The sequence below is a fragment of the Zingiber officinale genome, chromosome 4A (genome assembly GCF_018446385.1).
Source record: "Zingiber officinale cultivar Zhangliang chromosome 4A, Zo_v1.1, whole genome shotgun sequence".
NCBI lineage: Eukaryota > Viridiplantae > Streptophyta > Magnoliopsida > Zingiberales > Zingiberaceae > Zingiber > Zingiber officinale.
The window spans coordinates 74060843-74080374 of NC_055992.1; the positions used below are offsets into that span (position 1 = coordinate 74060843).

Sequence of the window (19532 nt, forward strand, 5' to 3'; positions counted from 1 at the left end):
CTTTGTCTAAGTTAATATTTATCCATCTAATCCCCATTCTGCGAAACCTAAGGGCGCGCGACCTCTTTTTCTCCCTGACTTTTTCTTCGTCTTCTTCGGCAACCTCCTTTTCCTTGATCGCGACCTCTTTTTCTTTTCTTCGGCGATCTCTTTTCCCCCATGTTAATCAAGTGCGGTAGATTCATTGCCTCCACTGCCTCCGCGTGCCTCCCCGCACCATCTATAGCGATCGATTCATCCTAGCTGTGCTGGATCCAAGTTCGCCCTCTTCGGCGACTCATCCGTGCCTTCCACAGCCTCATCTGATGCCGGAAGGAGGATGGATTTGGAGCCTACGCTTCTCTCCTGAGGGCTGGCCTCTTTGGAGTAGATCAGCCGCCATGCTCGAACTCTCGCCAGGGGTGGCTGGGATGGTTTCCTTGTCTACCTCGACGTCCTCTTCGTCTTCGTCGGCATTTTTGATTGATGGAATTTCCCAGCGGATGCCATTCGGTTGATGGAATTTCCTTTCAGTATCAAGGATAGGGCAAAGACTCCATTCTCAAAGCATCACAAATTGGGAACAATTGGAGCAGTGATTTCTAAATTATTTTTTCCCTCGAAGAAGAACAAGGTATATGAGGAATTGCATTACAAGTTTTGCTCAGGTAGATGGAGAATCACTAGTTGAGGCATGGAAGAGATTCAAAAGCTTATTAAGGTAGCGTCCTCATCATGGTTTAGAAAGGTGGCTGCAATTGCACATATTCTACATGGGAATTTCTTTTTTAGATAAGTTATTATTGGATTCATCTGCTGGAGGTTCTTTTATAAAAAAAAGTGTAGACGAAGCATTCACATCAATTAATCATGTTACATTGAACATTTATGAATGGTTAGATAAAAATTGGATGGAATTTCCCTCGAGAACTCTAGAAGTGCAAGTCATAAAGGTAAAAGAGCCTACTAAATAAAATGCAGTTCAACCATCCAAGGGTTTTGAAAATCACAAGTCACAGAATGAGAGGTTTGAACAGTTAGAGTTAAAGATTGATAATATAATTTCAAAATAGTTCTAACAAGAATCATAAAAAACTTCTGGAGAAGGACTTGTATAGTATTAAGGAGAAAAATAATAGAAATTCACAAAAACTCAGTTCCATTACCCGAGAAAGTGTCCAAAGGCCACAAGTATCTTTCCCTTAATGATAGATCACCCCATCACTAGATAAGCAAGTTGAACCTCAGCCACAAGCTCAATCATTCCCAAGACCTCCACTTAGGATTCCATTTCCACAAAGGCTAGTTGGGCTCAATAAAGATAAAGACTTTGGCAAATTCTGTGATATCAATATGGTTGAGTGAAAATTTCTTGATGTGTATAAAGATGAGGACTTTTTAGATGAGGAGTGTAATGATAATGTAGTAGTCAGCAAACTTTTAGATCTAACTTCTGGGGATACAGGGCATTATAGTGAAATAGAATTTTCAGATGATGAATGTGATGAGGTAGATCAATTTAAGACTACAAGTGAAGTTGTTGATTCTCCTGCTAAAGGTATTAATGTTGGAATGTTCTTCACAGTATGTGATAATGTTAATGATTTGGAAGGAAGTGTAGGGAGTTGTGTTGTAGAAACAACATCTCAAGAATCATCACCTTTGTCCACACATCCCTTTGAGACTATGAGAGTTGAAAGATTTGTGCAAGTTATGGATCAATGTGTAGGGACTTATGAAGTAATGGCAGAGTCTCAAGAATCACCACCTTTAGTTACCCTATTACCTGAGCCTGAGCTAGAACCATCTATTGATCTAGAAGAATTCACATCCACTTGTTTAAAACTTTCAGGTATCTCTTAGCAATGCAAAGTAATTATCACTAGCGATCTTTTAGAAAACTTCATAAAGGTACCTATAATTGATTTTATGGGATGTGATTCAAATTTTAATCCATGTTTCATCAACTTTAATATGGTTTTAGTTCTGTCTATTATAGCTTGTTTGAAGGAGATATGCTTTTCTTTTAGATGTGCATGTTTCACTTGGGCCTATAATTGGAAGCTCAATCTGAACCGTTTTCGACCACTTAAAAGAACTTCCAAGAAGACGAAGATGGAGAGAGTAATACTTCACTTTATATCTCCTATGATGAAAGCTCCCTCCATAATAAGAGCCTTTGGTAAGAGGGAGTTAAAAAATCTTACCCCTCCAAGAGCGAGATTTCAATATATCACATGAGATGGTCGAGCTTAGGATATAAAACAAACGCTTCTTGGGAGGCAACCCAAGTTCCTTTCTTGTTATTATTTCAGTTTATTTTATTTTCTCTTTTCTTAACCCAATTCCTTTACTTAGTCTTTCTTGTCCATACTTCTTTTTCAGGATACATTGTTTAGGAGGCTTGAGGATAATGAGTAATTTTAGAACTTGATTGACCCATTAGCTTGGTACGTCTCACTTGTAACTCCTTTAACTGTAACTCTCTTTCATATTTGACTTTATTTTCATTGGGACAATAAAAAGTTTAAGTTTGGGAGATGCATTATTAGATGCATATATGTTGGGTTGGGTTATAGTTTAGATTTTGATAATAATTATTTCAAGTTTTGAGGTATTTTGAGTTACACTATCCATACTATTACTACTGACTTGTCCAAGAGTAAACTTCTAGAATGTTTATTATCTAGATGTCATGAATCATGCTTTTTGGTAGTAATATATTTAGTGATTTATTTTTCTATCTCTAGTGAAACAAGATGAGCATAACATTTGTTTGATAGCAAAATTTTTCATACGCTTATCATTTAGATTCATGTTATTAGGTAATTAGTACTAGTATGTTTGGTGATCTACATTTCTCTATCATAAATAGTAGGATATGAGCATTGTATTTCATTAAAAGGATTTGACTCTAGTCTAGTTTAAGGATCTCTTTACACTTTGTCTTATTTTGAGAGTTGAAGGTTCTGAAAATAGTCATGATTCATTAGACTTGATGAGTACTTGAATGCCTATAGTAATTTCTTAACTACATCTTGGTCACTAGATTAATGCTTGAATCATTAAAGCTCATTTGAAAAAATAGAAATCCCACCAGTTGCATCATTATAAATGTGCAATTGAAAAAAAATAATAAGGATATGAGTTATGACGGATTAGCCTGGCAAATGAAGTAGAAGTCATGGTCGAGAAAGATAGGAGGGGTGTATAGCTGGGTGAATGTATGATAATGAACGACCAAATAAAAGAATTTTTGCAGGCGCTCGGTCAGGCAAAGCCCGACAGAGCGTAAAGGTACTTAGTCTTATACAGTTTTTAGTATATTACCGATCGAGTGAAGGACAAGCAAGCACCAATGTGCTTACATGTGCTCGGTCGGAAAAAGTCTGATCGAGCGTAAAGGTACTTAGTTTTATACAGTTTTTAGTATATTACCAGCCGAGTGAAGGCCGAGTGAGCACCAATGTGCTTACATGTGCTCGGCCAGACAAAGCTTGACTGAGCATAAAAGTACATAGTTTTATATAATTTTTAGTATATTACCGGCCGAGTGAAGGCCGAGCGAGCACCATGTGCTTATATGTGCTCGACCAGACAAAGCCTAATCGAGCGTAAAGGTACTTAGTTTTATATAGTTTTTAGTGTATTACTGGCCGAGCGAAGGTCAAGCGAGCACCTATGTGCTTACATGTAGTCACCCGAACAAAACCCGACCAAGCGTAAAGGTACGTAGTCTTATAAAGCTTTTAGTCTATTACCGACCGAGTGAAGGCCGAGCAAGCATCTATGTGCTTACATGTGCTCGACTGAGCAAAACCCGACCGAGCATAAAGATACTTAGTCTTATAAAGCTTTTAGTATATTGCTGGTCGAGTGAAGGCTGAGCGAGCATAAATGTGCTTACATGTGCTCAGCCAGACAAAACTCGATCGAGCATAAAGGTGTTAGATCCCGTGGGTGTTTTGATGTGATCAACCAAGTTGGTTAGGTCCTGCTTTGTTTTTGATCCCTGTGTCTGAGTGTTCATGAGCTTAGGAGTGCAGGAAGTCGAGCGGAAGACGTAGCTAGCGAGAAGGACGGCACGGGAAGGGAGCCGACGGGCTCGGTGCGTCCGAAGGACGAGCGAGTTGCGGAAGAGTACACCAGTGAGCGAGAAGAACGTGTGCGACGTTCGAGGGACGTTAAGCCGAGGAGGAAGGCTGCTCGAGGAGAAGGCCGTGAATTGGGTTAGGGTGAGCCCTATTCCGATTGGCCGGAATCACCCAAAAAGAATGGAGCTTCGGAAGCAAACGAAAAAGAGCAGCTGGAGTAGAGCAGCTGGAGTCACCGCACTGATGGAGGTGCCTTCATTAGGCATTGAAGGCGCCTTCACCTTGAAGGCGCCTTCAATGCCAGTTGAAGGTGCCTCGGACCTAGCCAAACTGGCCGTTTAGCTTTCGGATAAAGTTTTATCCGCACACTCATTGGAGGCGCCTTAGACCTTCGAGATAGATTTTACAGAGGCTATATAAAGGCCCCTGGAGCTAGGAATTAGACATCAACTCAGTATTCAACTCTGTAATCAATTCCTAGCATCTTTTCCAATGTGTAAAAAGGCTTCTCCGCCTACAGTAAAGGAGACTTTCTTAGTGTGCGCTTTTCATCTCCCTGGATTAACAACTTTCTTGGTTGTAACCAGGTTAACTCCCGAGTCTCTGGTTTATTTCTGTTTGCCTTTTGTTTTATTCTTATTATAGTTGCTTTTATTTTGAGTTGAAAATTCCGAGGAGGGTATACTTTAATTTTTTTAGGCAATTCACCCCCCTCGTGCCGACCTCCGTTGCACCTACAATTGGTATCAGAGCCAGACCGCCTTAGAAGGACTAACTGTTGGTGCGGTTAGCACTAACGATTTAACCCAGGTTTTGATGAATGACAAATCAGGTTAAGTTAGTATGTTGTTGTCTAACACTCTGATCGAGTGTGCAGGAGAAGTCCAGACAGGTCGACGGGCTAACCGGATGTCTGGCATGAAGCCCAGCTAGGTCGACGGGCTGACCGGATAGCTGGCGAGAAGTCCAAGCGGGTCGACGGGCTGACCGGACGCTTGGCGAGAAGTCCAGCTAGGTCGATGGGCTGACCGGATAGCTGGCGAGAAGTCCAGACGGGTCGAAGGGCTGACCGGACGTCTGGCAGGTGAGTAAAGGTAAGTCATTGGAAGGGAGTGACTGTGAGGACGCGTTCCCGGGAAGGGAACATTAGGCGTCGATCCGGCTTAGATCCATTTCGGATATCTAAGTCGAGATCGTGACTAGATTCCGGTCTCAGAAAGACGGAATCTAAGTCATACTTTTTCATGTCAAACTCATGAACTGTGCTAACACTTTATTTTGCAGGAAATTTATTATACTTGCCTCGGACTAACCTTGTCTTGCAGGAGAAGGACCTGTTCTGGAGAAAGGGGGTCCGGGCGCCCGGAAGGGATCTGGGCGCCCGGGAGGCAAGTTTTATCCCGATTGCGCGTTGCCACGTGGAGCTCACTGGTTGGACCTGCCACGTCTCACCAGGGCGCCTGGAAGGGATCCGGGGCGCCCTGAGCTTCATATAAAAGAAGGGGCAAGGGTAGAGCTTAGATATGAACTCAGAATCCAAGATCTGCTGCTCTGTGCTCTTGCGACGCCACGAAAAGCTCTCCGACTCAGTGCTGGTTTTGTTTTAATTCTATTGTCGGTATTTTCTTTATCTGTCAATTCTTGTACTTAACTCTATAATATTCGAATTGATAGTGATTGTCCAACGAAAGTACTCACGGAGTACGGGCCTTCGAGTAGGAGTCGTCACAGGCTCCGAACGAAGTAAAAAACACCGTGTTCAGCTTTTCTAAGTTTTTTATTATTCCGCTACGCTTAACTTTTATTAACACTGTTTTTCGAATCGATATTCACCCCCCCCTCTATCAACGTTTCACGATCCAACAAGTGGTATCAGAGCAGGTACCGCTCTGATTTGGTGCAACCACCAATCAGGCAAAGGGGGGACCTTTCGTTTTTTTCCCTCCAAATTTGTTTTTGAAAAATACATCGCCATCTCTTCACCATTGCTTTTCTAATATTTTTTTATTAATATTTTAATAAATTTTTATTACTTTTTTCGAAAATAGTGAAATATTATATTTTTCCAGCACTACTAATCCAAGACCAAGTCTTGGGATTTTTTTTTGTTTGTTTCTCTGTGTGCAAGAATAATGACTCTTCTAGAAGGACGGAACCCTCACGAACCTCCACTATACGATCATGAAGACTTCAACTACTGGAAGCGATTAATGGAATGCTTCTTAGGAAGCGTAGACATCGATTATATGCTAATTTTGAGGAAACCTTCTCAAAACTCGGAACTGAACAAAAAGGTAAGTAACATTATTTATAATGTTTTACCTAACAATATTTTATGCAGATTAGAAAAGTACAAGAATGCATATGAGTTGTGGACCCAGTTGATCAAGCTTCACGAGACGCCGATGGAGCTAGAAGATCAAGTTAAAGTCAAATATGGACTCGAGTCAAATCCAACGGAGAAGCCTACTGAATTAGGGGTTGTGCTCAAGGTTAGTAATATTTACCAAAATACCCCTGCTAATAGTAGTTTAAATAATCAGCATGATGATAGGTATGAAATTAGTCCAAGTTTGGTACATGATAATCTAGATTTAAATGATTTAGATTCAAAATCACAAAATAATCTAGACTCTGATCAAGTCAATCAAGACTCTGATCAATTTGGCATCAACCTTTACTTGGTCAAACAGAACAATGACCAAATCAATTCAAATAATTTAATCAATTCAGAAAATTTAAAACTAGGTGAGCATTTAGACATAAATAAGTCAAACATTAAAATAAATTTGAATTTAAATGCTAAAAATGAGAAAATGGATAAAATCAATAAATACCTTGATAAAATATTTAGTAATCAAGATAAAATCAGTCTAGAAAATGCTATCCAAAACCAAGATAATTTAATTAATAAAAAATTAAACTTTAAAGATAAAACTAATCTAATAAATTCAATTAACCATATCAATTTAAAAGGCAAAGAAAATGTAAGGATAAAATCAAACACTTTGATAAAATCAAAACGGAATTTAACAAACTTAAAATTAAATGTTAAAGATAACATATTAAACAAAAATAATCTAGAAATTTCAAAATTAACAATTAATAAAAAGCTATTAAAGAAAGATAATTCAATTAATCCAATAAAATTGAAATTGAAAGAACATTCAAATATTAAATACACTCTCTTAAAGAAAGATAATTTGACCAATTTAATTAATTCAAAATTAAAAACTTAAATTTAAATTACAAATTAAATATTAAAACTTAACTAAAACCAACTCTAATTATACAAAAATCTTAAATTAAAGACCAATGATTCAGGGGGAGGCTCCAGAATAACTGGTACCTCCAAAACTAACTTACCCAACAAGGTAACCCAAACAAACTAACCCGGCAGGGTGATTAGGATTAGTTAAAAAAAAGATCGCGTCTAACTTGAATCCTAGTACTGGTGAAGTTTTTGGATGATAATACGTTAGGGAAGCTTGGGCATCGCATGTCTAGAAAGATATGGCTTCGATCTGGTGCATTTGGCCAAGTGGAACTGACCGAAGCTACCCTTAAATGAATCCTAACTAGTTAGACCAAGGTTTAGTACTAAGCTCCGTGGATAGGACTACTCGGAAAACCTCGAAAGGTTGGTTACTTCTAATGATGTCCAAGTGACTCACCAAGCTTAGAAGTTTATCCGAAGAATGCCTATTTGTTGAGACCAACGCTAAACTTGAATCTAACACAAGTTAAACCAAACTCTATAATTAAATCTAATTCATCTCACAAAATTATAGGATTCCCTGATTGAAAACTTAGATCGGCTGAGATGACTAAGGATCAAAACTAAATTTCGAATTAAATTAATTAAATTAAATTTCGAATTAAATTAATTAAATTAAATTTCGAATTAAATTAATTAAATTAAATTTCGAATTAAGTTAATTAAATTAAATTTTGAATTAATTAAATTAAATTTCAAATCAAATTAATTAAATTAAATTTCGAATTAAATTAATTAAATTTCGAATTAAATTAAATTTCGAATTAAGTTAATTAAATTAAATTTCGAATTAAGTTAATTAAATTAAATTTCGAATTAAATTAATGAAATTAAACTTCGAATTAAATAACTAACAAGAACTACGATTAATTTATGTTAAATTTTAAATTAACTTTAAAAATTATTTTAATATTAAATTAACTTTAAAAATTATTTTAAAATTAAATTAACTTTAAAAATTACTTTTAAAATTAAATTAACTTTAAAAAAAATTATTTTAAAATTAAATTAACTTTTAAAATTATTTTAAAATTAAATTAACTTTAAAAAATTATTTTAAACTTAAAAATATTTTAAAAATTTTATATTTAACTTAAAAATTTAACTTTAAAAATTTTATTCTAAACTTAAAAATTATTTTCAAAATTCTTTCAAAACTATTTTAAAAAATCTTTTAAAAAATATTTAAAAAATTATTTCTAAATTATTTTAAAAAAAAATTCTAGTTAAAAATTATTTTAATACTAAGACACTTAAATTACTTAAAACTTAAATTTAAAACTTAAATTTAAGACTTAATATAACTTAGAATTAAAACTTTAAATTCATACCTAAGATAAAACATAAAACTAAAAATTTTGACTTTAAACTTAATAAGTAATTAATAAGTAAATAACTAATTCTTTAAATCTAACCTTATTTGAGAACTAAGCTTGATTTGATTAGAACCTAAGTTTAACCTTATTAAAAATATTAAAATTACTCTAAGTCATTTTTTTAATCAACCTTTAAAATATTAATTATTTTTATTAAAACATAATTAAAGTTTGACTTAAATTGAACCTTACTTAACCTTGTTTAATAACGAGTGTAACTTAAAATTACCACCAACTTTAAACTAAGCTAATCCAACTTAAAAGGAAGTAAATGAAAAGTTAAATTATAACTAACACCTTCATCAATTAATACAAAATTTAGATTTTAGCAAAATTTAATCAATAAATTATTAATATTGATCAATTATTGAATTAATAACAACTTATCTTACTTAACATTACACTAAAGGTTAATTTATTTCAACTGAAACTAACATTAATTACGGTTAGTCAAATTTAAATGAACAATTTTATAAAGATAATTATACAATCGCCTAAAACACTTAGGTACGAAAATATGTTACGGTTGTAAAATTTTATATTAAGGGGGAGTAATAAATAAGGAGGATTAATAAATTAAAGGAGTATCAAATTAAGGGGGAGGTTTATTTTTTAATTATATCCTTAAGTGTTAGTTTTTAATCTTCTCTTTAAAATCTCTCTAGAAAATTCTACCTCAATTTAAAAAAAAATTTTTTTTTACTTTGAATATTTTTAGCAAATATTTTCAAAATTTAATGTCAGGTTCAGGGGGAGAAATAAAACTAATTCAGTTTTTCAAATTGAATTTTAAAACTTAATTTTGAAAATCAAAGTTTAAAAACAACTTGTTTAAACTTGTGAAATTTTTTTCACAAACTTTTTATCCATTTTACTTAGTCTTTGAAAACTAAACTTTTCAAGTATTTTAAACCATGGTTTTGAAACTAGTACTTTTGAACTTTGAAAATTTGATTTTGGAAAATGAATTTTACAAAAACATTTTAAAAATATGATCTTACTTTTACCAAACTCCTTTGAAAACTAAAAGTAAAGTTTAAATTTAATTTAACTTTACTTTGAAAATTGTCCTGAATCTATTTCTTAAAATTTGATTTTACTTAATTTTGACAATTTGATTTGAAAGTTAAATTTTACAAAAATTAGCGTTGTTATTAAAATTGTGGAAATTAGATTTTTCAAAACTTAAGTTTACAAACTAAGCTTCTCAAAAACATTTTCCTTAATTTTGAATATTGAATCGTTTACAAACTTAGTGTTGAAAAATAAATTTCAATCAGTTTTGGAAAAATAAAATTTTCATACTTAGTTTTGGAATTTTGGTTTTGAAAACTTGTGTTTGAAAAGCGTTTCAAAGTTAAACTATCTAAACTTATACACTTATGTTTGAAAATTAGACTATCTAAACGTAGCTATTTTTCTAAAAGCTAAAAGCTAATGCTTTAAACAAATTTTCAAAAGTTTAAACTCCCCCAGATTATCTCGACATTATTTCTTACAGAAGTCTATGTTTATGCTTACTTAATCCATGCTTATTTTTGATGAATGTCAAAGGGGGAGAGTTAGGTGGTTAAGTTAGCTAAACCATAATTGAAAATACAAAACTAACTTAAAAAACCCTTTAAATGTTTTTTTTTGCATATGTTTTCACTAACTTAACCAGGTTGTCATTCCATCAAAAAGGGGGAGATTGTTGGTGCGGTTAGCACTAACGATTTAACCCAGGTTTTGATGAATGACAAATCAAGTTAAGTTAGTATGTTGTTGTCTAACACTTTGATCGAGTGTGCAGGAGAAGTCCAGACAGGTCGACGGGCTGACCGGATGTCTGACACGAAGCCCAGCTAGGTCGACGGGTTGACCGGATAGCTGGCGAGAAGTCCAAGCGGGTCGACGGGCTGACCGGACGCTTGGCGAGAAGTCCAGCTAGGTCGATGGGCTGACCAGATAGCTGGCGAGAAGTCCAGACGGGTCGAAGGGCTGACCGGACGTCTGGCAGGTGAGTAAAGGTAAGTCACTGGAAGGGAGTGACTGTGAGGACGTGTTCCCAGGAAGGGAACATTAGGCATCGATCCGGCTTAGATCCATTTCGGATATCTAAGTCGAGATAGTGACTAGATTCCAGTCTCGGAAAGACGGAATCTAAGTCATACTTTTTCATGTCAAACTCATGAACTGTGCTAACACTTTGTTTTACAAGAAATTTATTATACTTGCCTCGGACTAACCTTGTCTTGCAGGAGAAGGACCTGTTCTGGAGAAAGGTGGTCCGGGCGCTCGGAGGGGATCCGGGTGCCCGGGAGGCAAGTTTTATCCCGATTGCGCGTTGCCACGTGGAGCTCACTGGTTAGACCTGCCACGTCTCACCAGGGCGCCTGGAAGGGATCCGGGGCGCTCTGATCTTCATATAAAAGAAGGGCCAAGGGTAGAGCTTAGATATGAACTCAGAATCCAAGATCTGCTGCTCTGTGCTCTTGCGACGCCACGAAAAGCTCTCCGACTCAGTGCTGGTTTTGTTTTAATTCTATTGTCGGTATTTTCTTTATCTGTCAATTCTTGTACTTAACTCTATAATATTCGAATTGATAGTGATTGTCCAACGAAAGTACTCACGGAGTACGGGCCTTCGAGTAGGAGTCATCACAGGCTCCGAACGAAGTAAAAAACACCGTGTTCAGCTTTTCTATGTTTTTATTATTCCGCTGCGCTTAACTCTTATTAACACTATTTTTCGAATCGATATTCACCCCCCCTCTATCGACATTTCAAGATCCAACACTAACCGCCGACTGAAGCACAACGATCAAGACGATGACTGGAGCGAATATTCATCCCCCGAAGTTCGACGGATACTTCGCAACATGGAAACACTGGATGGAGGTATTTTTTAAAAACGACTTCGATATTTTACTAACTATAAAATATGATTTTGAAGTTCTGAAAGACAAAGAAGAGCCTCAGTGGAGCAAGAAGGAGCAAGCCGAGTTTGTCGCCAACGGAAAGGCAGAGTTCCACCTGCTTAGCGTGCTGCCACCACAAGAGGTAAGTCGAATCGGAAGCTACGACTCCGCGAAAGACCTTTGAGAAAAATTCCTGGAGCTTAACGAAGGTACATCTAAAGAAAAGCTTGCAAGACACGATATCCTTCGGACTCAACTTACGAACATCCGGATGAACAAAGGCGAGAAGGTAGCGCAACTCCAAGCAAGGATTAAGGAGCTAATCACCCAATTAAACAACCTTGGAGAAGAAGTAACGAACCGAGACTCAATCTGATACGCGCTCAACGCCTTCCCCAGAACTCTAGAGTGGGCCTCCTTAGTAGATGCGTACTACATCTCTAAGGACTTCGAGGTAAGTACTTTAGAAAATTTGTTTTCTACTTTTGAACTTCACGAATCTCGGATTGCAGAGCCCAATGAAGTGGAGAAAGCAAGTCAGAACATTGCCTTAAAGGCAAGAACAAACGATTCGATCGACCAATCGGAAGTGGCACTACTGGTATAACGTTTCAATAAGTTTTTTAATTCTAATAAATTTAGATCGCAGACAAAGAGGCTTGAGCGAAAGAGAAGAATGGTTCATTGCTACAACTGCAACGAAGAAGGGCATATCAAAGATGACTGCCCAAAATTTAAGAAAAAGGAAAGAGTAAAAGAAAAGTGTCAATCTTCCTCCAAACAGAAGAACCTGAAGGCCACTTGGTCAGATTCGTCTTCTTCCGAATCAGATGTCTAAGCTTTCTCGGGGTTAACGCTAATGGCTAACCATCAGCTGGAAGAAGAGTCAAGCTCAGAGATGAGCCTAGATGAAGGGGGAGAAACATCAGAGGAAGAAAGCTACGATGAAGGGGGAGCATCACCAAGTCAGGTAAGTCAGGTGTGCAATCTAACCCCTACTCAATTATTTCAGTTTATCAAGTCTCTTTCTAAAGATTTATTTAAATTATAAAAAGAGAATGCTGACTTAAATAAATCTTAGATAAATTGAAATGAGAAAATGATAATTTAAAATTAGAAATTGAAAAATTGAAATCTAATGCATGTTTAAAAATAAATGTTTTTCAAAAATCAAAACTTAAAATTTATGGAAAATTAAACTGGTTTGTTAAACATCATCAAGGTCAACTTAGAAAAATTCCCAAGAATTATGTACCCCCTAAGTATTTGACTAATCTAGTAGGAAGGAACCTCTATTGGGTTCCAAAATCTGTCTTAAATTAAATTTTTTTGGGCTTTCAGCAAGAAAATTAAACGTTAAAATTTCTTTATAAAAGCTTTGTCTAAGGAAGTGGTTATTGCTCAAATAACCAAGAAGGCCTAGTGCCTCGCCACGACCTGGAAGCTGAAATATTGAAATACAATGTTTAATCTGTAGGACCGTTAGATTCGATAGAGGGGGGGTGAATATCGATTCGAAAAACAAGAGTATAAGCGCAGCGGAAAAGTAAAATAGACACAGTTGTTTTACTTCGTTCGGAGCCTGTGACGACTCCTACTCGAAGGCCCGTGGTCCTTGACCACTTTCGTTGGGCAATCACTAGCAATTCAAAATAATGATTACAAAAGAACCGTACAGTGAATGCTAATGAAAACTAAAAACAAAATACCGACAAGAAGGGAAAAGAATGGAGCGTAGTGTCGGAGCTTTGTTGGCGTCGCACTGAACGTTGAGCAGCAAGACCAGCAATAGAAGAATTCTCAGCTTAATTGATTGATTCTGAAGCTCCTGTCTGGGGCTTCTTTTATATGCTGTTCCAGGCGCCTGGATCCCTTCCGGGCGCCTGGAATGTGACGTAGCTGCACAAACCATGATGCTCCACGTGGCGACGACTCAGCTGGATAGAATTCGCCTTCCGGGCGCTCGGATCCCTTCCGGGCGCCCGGACCTCCGGGCGCCCGGACCACCTTGTTCCAGAAAACTCCTTTTTCCTGTAAAACAAAGGTAGTCCGAGGCAAATGTATATCCTGTAACACAGATTGTCAGCACAGTTAAAGTTCAACAGATAAATAAAAAGAGTATGACTTAGATTCCGTCTTTCCGAGACCGGAATCTAGTCACGATCTCGACTTAGATATCCGAAATGGATCTAAGCCGGATCGACGCCTAATGTTCCCTTCCCGGGAACGCGTCCTCACAGTCACTCCCTTCCAGTGACTTACCTTACTTACCTGCCAAACGTCCGGTCAGCCCGTCTGTAACACCCCACCCTCCTCGCTACTAGTCTGCGAGGGCGGAGCGCTACTGGACTACTAACTTTACTTAATTAGAGTTGTTCACATGTAAAGAGCAATACATAAACTCTAAAAAAAACTCAAAACATACAATTAACTAGCAGCGGAAGATTAAATGACTCATCTAATACATTCTTAATAAATGACAATCTTAATAAATTCTTATGTTAGGTCCCAAGGCTTCTATAGTCCAAGCATCACACATCCATCCGCACCTCCTTGTCGCCTTCCTTTGCTATAACTTTTCCTTTCCTCTATCTGCAGTAAGAGGAAGTGCAATCTATAAGCAAAATTTGCTTAGTAAGCGCTATCTAACTCACAAAATCTCGATATGCATGTATATAAATAAAAACATGCTAAAACTGAATGCTAACATGTAAAGCTACTCATGCTCATAAATAGCAAATAACAGTAAGCTAACTCATGCTCTTCTAATAGTAAAGAATCATACTGAAAGGCTAAACATGTAAGACAAGTCTATACTATCATGCTAGCATAAAGAATTTAACTTACTGAATTCTAAACACTTTCTGATTCTTATTAAACTTACTTAAAAACTTATTCTTTTATTTCACTTATTTAAAACTTGTTCTTTAATACTTGTAAACTTTTGTAAACACATTGTTTTATTAGTTCAAAAGCTTATACTTATAATACTTCAAAATAATAATCAACTTCTTCTTGGGCCCAGGCGTAGTACCATCTTATGCGCGTTCCCTAATAGGTTGGGGTAGCGAGCCACCAATCCTAAAAGAGCAGACCTCGGTCTACCAGGGCCAAGACCTCGGAATTGGACACCTGGATTTGTTTAACGACAACCTCGGAAGTCGGGTACTAGCCTCTTCTTAAAAGTAAAATACTTATAATCTTAATTACTTCTTCTTTAAATGCCTTGGCATTTTAATAGGCACCTTGTGTGTCTAAAACCCCTAAAGTCTTGACTTTGGGATTTACTTAAGGCCTCGGCCTTTTCTTTCTTTTCTTTATCTTTCTTATACTTTTCTTTAAAAGAATGCTTCTTACAAAACTGAAATGTTTAAACAAATTCTAACATTGAAATGCTTAAACAAAATCTGCATACAAGTTTAAACAGAAATCTGCATATTAAGCTTAACTAAAATCTGCCTATTAAGCTTATCTAAAATCTGCATACTAAGCTTATCTAAAATCTGTACTATAAGCGCTTAATTAAAATCTGTACTATAGACTTAATTAAAAATCTGCACTATAAGCGCTTCTTATGCTTCGAATTCAAGAAGAACAAAAGTCCGAAACTACTCCTACTGCAGGTGAGAAGCACTTACCTTGATTCTTGGACTCACAACCGAACAAAAAGGGCATCTAGGACCTTGGCCGCTCGCCGGAGATGATACCCTAACTCCCTTTCATTTTCTGCCCGAGCTCCGCCATCGTACGCAGAAGAGAAGGAGAGAATGGTTTAAGTCACGGGAAAACAGAGCATCAACTTATCCCCTTTTATAATCCAATATTCTGTTAATTATTTTAAATAAATTTGCTACTTTTTCTAAACAAACAAATCTAACATCAACTTATCCCTTTTATAATCCAATATTCTATTAATTATCTTAAATAAATTTGCTACTTTTTCTAAACAAACAAATCCAACATCAACTTATCCCTTTTATAATATTCTGTTAACTATCTTAAATAAATTCGCTACCTTTTCTAAACAAACAAATCTAAGATCAACTTATCCCTTTTATAATCCAATATTCTGTTAACTATCTTAAATAAATTCACTACCTTTTCTAAACAGAAAAATCCGTTTGCCCACCTGGTCAGTCGTGTTTTGACCGAGTCAAAGGTCGCAGGTTCTATTCTCGGCTTGGACATTTTTTGTCGAAACTTCCTTCGTTTAGTAAAAAATACCAAACGACCTCCAAAAATTACATAAAAATACTCTAAAAATTTCTAAAAATCTCTAGAATATTTCTAAAATATTTATAAATATTTTTAAGAACTTTTAGAACTCCTAATGAAGAAAATTGGGTCGTTACACCGTCAACCCATCTGGACTTCTCGCCAAGCGTCCGGTCAGCCCGTCGACCCGCTTGGACTTCTCGCCAGCTATCCGGTCAGCCCGTCGACCTAGCTGGACTTCTCGCCAAGCGTCCGGTCAGCCCGTCGACCCGCTTGGACTTCTCGCCAGCTATCCGGTCAACCCGTCGACCTAGCTGGACTTCGTGCCAGACATCCGGTCAGCCCGTTGACCTGTCTGGACTTTTCCTGCACACTTGATCAAAGTGTCAGACAACAACAAAACTAACTTAACCTATTTGTCATTCATCAAAACCTGGGTTAGACCGTTAGTGCTACCCGCACCAACATAATCAACTTTCTGAAAAAAAATTAAACTAGAATTAAATAATGTTTTGAACGTTTTTTCAAATATTGTCTTTGAAATCCTTCAAAATTTTTACTTAGATTTTTTTTAAAGTCATTTTACTTAGAATTTTTTTTTCAAAATTCTAAAAATTCAGTTTACTTAAAAATTTTTTTCTGGAAAACTCTAAAAATTCATTTTTACTTAGAAGTTTTTGGAAAAATTCATCTTGCTCAAAATTTTTTTCTAACTTAACATTTTGCTATTATTACCCCATTTTTGCTGTGATCAAAGGGGGAGAGAAAAGGTACAAGTTTAGGGGGAGAGAATTTTTTAAAAATATTTTTTTGAAAAATTGAGTTTAAACTCTAAATTAATTAGTTGCAATTTTATTTATTACAAATTTATGCTTAACATGTTAGTTTAGTAATTTTCTTTAAAATGACTGTTTGTCTCTTTTTACCCTAACTTGAACTTGGGTTGATGCACATCAAAAAAGGGGAGATTGTTAGACTCCATCGGTGTTTTGATGTGATCAATCAAGTTGGTTAGGTCCTGCTTTGTGTTTGATCCCTGTGTCTGAGTGTGTATAAGCTTAGGAGTGCAGGAAGTCGAGCGGAAGACGTAGCTAGCGAGAAGGACGACACGGGAAGGGAGTCGACGGGCTCGGTGCGTCCGAAGGACGAGAGAGCTGCGGAAGAGTACACTGGTGGGCGAGAAGAACGTGCACGATGTTCGAGGGACGTTAAGCCGAGGAGGAAGGCTGCTCGAGGAGAAGGTCAGGAATTAGGTTCGGGTGAGCCCTATTCCGATTGGCCGGAATCACCTAAAAAGAACGGAGCTTCGGAAGCAAACGAAAAAGAGCAACTGGAGTCACCGCACTAATGGGGCACCTTCATTAGGCATTGAAGGTGCCTTCACCTTGAAGGCGCCTTCAATGCCAGTTGAAGGCGCCTCGGACCTGGCCAAACTGGCCGTTTAGCTTTCGGATAAAGTTACCGGCTGAGTGAAGGCCGAGCAAGCAATTCACCCCCCTCTTGCCGACCTCTATTGCACCTACAAAAGGTACTTAGTTTTATACGATTTTTAGTATGTTACCGGCTGAGTGAAGGCCAAGCAAGCACCAATGTGCTTACATGTGCTCGGCCTGACAAAGCCCACCGAACATAAAGGTATTTAGCCTTATAAAGCTTTTGGTATACCAGTCAAGTGAAGACTGAGTGAGCACCAATGTGCTTATATGTGCTCGACTGAACGAAGCCAACCAAGCGTAAAGTTGCTCAACCTTATAAACCTTATAGTACATTCCCGGCCGGAACATACTCCACAGAGAGTATTCTTATTATATTTGCGACCAACTTGAATGACCGGCCAGAACATTTTTAACAGAGGGTATACTCATTATATATATGATTGGATTGAATGACTGATCGAGACATGCTTAACAAAAGATATTCTCAATATATAAACAACCAACTTGAATGACCGGTCAAGACATGCTTAACATAAGTACTAAGTATGACAGCTTGGAAAATTTGGAGGGAAATATCTTCCAAAAGCTTTTCGGTTATAGTGACGTGTTCCTATGCATATACAGAGGTTAAATGAAGTAGTATAAAAAGGGGGATCCTCTCCGTTGGCAAGATAAGTAAGTTCTAGCATCCAAAACTCTATTTCTAAGTACTTTAGTTGTTGTACTTCTTCTTCTGCTACTTCTTCTTCTACCACCTTCAAAAGAGGAACTGACTTGAGCGTTAGAGGGCCTAGCCAGGGATCTCCACCCCAGTCCTAGGTCACTAATACTTTGCTGGCTCGTCTCACTATGCATAGGATCGTTAAGGAGCTCTTCCGAATCTTCAAGAGTTCATCTTAATCAGAGACCACCATTCACTGAGCCAGCACACCACCTCACAGATTTCAGATAGGATCAAATAATATTGAGATGAAAATGATGAAATAAGGGATTGAAAATTTGTTATCGTGAGTGGACACTAGTTGTTTGCCCCTTTGAGATTGAGTTAGGTTACTGGAGAAATGGACACTAAATTTATCTTTATATGGAGCACATTCTTTAGACCTTGGGTAGATTTAGGATAGATGAACCAAGCAGTGTTTATTGTTGGAAATAAAAGGAAAAGATGGTCCAATGATGACTTGACTAGGATTCAGAATTGATACAAGAGAAATTTTAGTCACAATTTACCCTGAGCATAGAGAACTTATTCTTAGGCTAAGTTAAAACTATTTATGATTATGCTCATTATTGAAATTGTTTAATTGAGTTAAATTGATTCACCAAGGATTATGATGCGCTTACTTCTTCACATGTTTCTAGACTATAGAATTTTGTTTGATAACAATCAAATACTTTTTTGTAGATCATTCTTGATTATGCTCATTAGTTTCACTAGTTTGATGGAACTAGATAAAATCACTAGGGATGCACATTTTTAGGTCATGAATTTAGATTGCAAAATTTGCTTAAGGACAAGCAAAGATTTAAGTCTGGGGGTGTGATGTGCGTAGATTATTTATGTTATTTTGAATCATTTAACACACATCTTACTGTATTTATTGTCTATGATCTATGCTTTCACACCCTCTATCATATTAATTTTAGCATAATTACTATTTTACGTCCAGAGATATGCTCGGTGTTTGTTTTCATTTTCAGGAGTAGTTTGGAAAGGTAAAGGATTCCAAAGACGCACCAGAAGACTTCTAGAGTTAAATTGTACTTGGCCTTGCCTTGAGGCACGACAAGGTGAAGCTCCATAAGGTGGTCGTGCCAAATAGCATGGCAAAGGAACCAGTAAAGTCACTGGCTATGTTAAATGACACGGTCAGGAAGAAGAATCAGCACCAGTGTAGATAAGGTCATGTCTCAAGGCACAACCAGGAGGCAACCGTGTAGATTTATAGTACAGAAATAGACTAGGTCATGCCTTAAGGCATGACCATGTCTCCACAAAATCAGAAAATGTAGATTTGTTGGTCGTGCCAAATAGCACTGCCCAGAAGATGAAACAAAGTAGCCTCTGCTCTGGTCGTGCCAAGGCATGACAAAGAAGCCAGAGATAGCTTTGGGCATGCCTGATGGCACGACCAAGCTATCTGGCCAGATGCCAAAGATAGTTTGGGCCATGCCAAGAGGCACGACCACCCTGTGCCCTCACCTCTATATAAGGGGCACTTCATCCCCTTTGAAGGGGAGAAAGTTCCAAGATG

General features: G+C 37.0%; 1 non-coding gene across 1 annotated transcript; it reads right to left on the bottom strand.

Moving 5' to 3' along the window:
* Positions 1 to 615: 615 nt before the first annotated feature.
* On the bottom strand, positions 616 to 721 carry LOC121973993. The gene has a single exon (XR_006109883.1). It is a non-coding gene; the product is annotated as a small nucleolar RNA R71 (small nucleolar RNA).
* Positions 722 to 19532: the final 18811 nt, after the last annotated feature.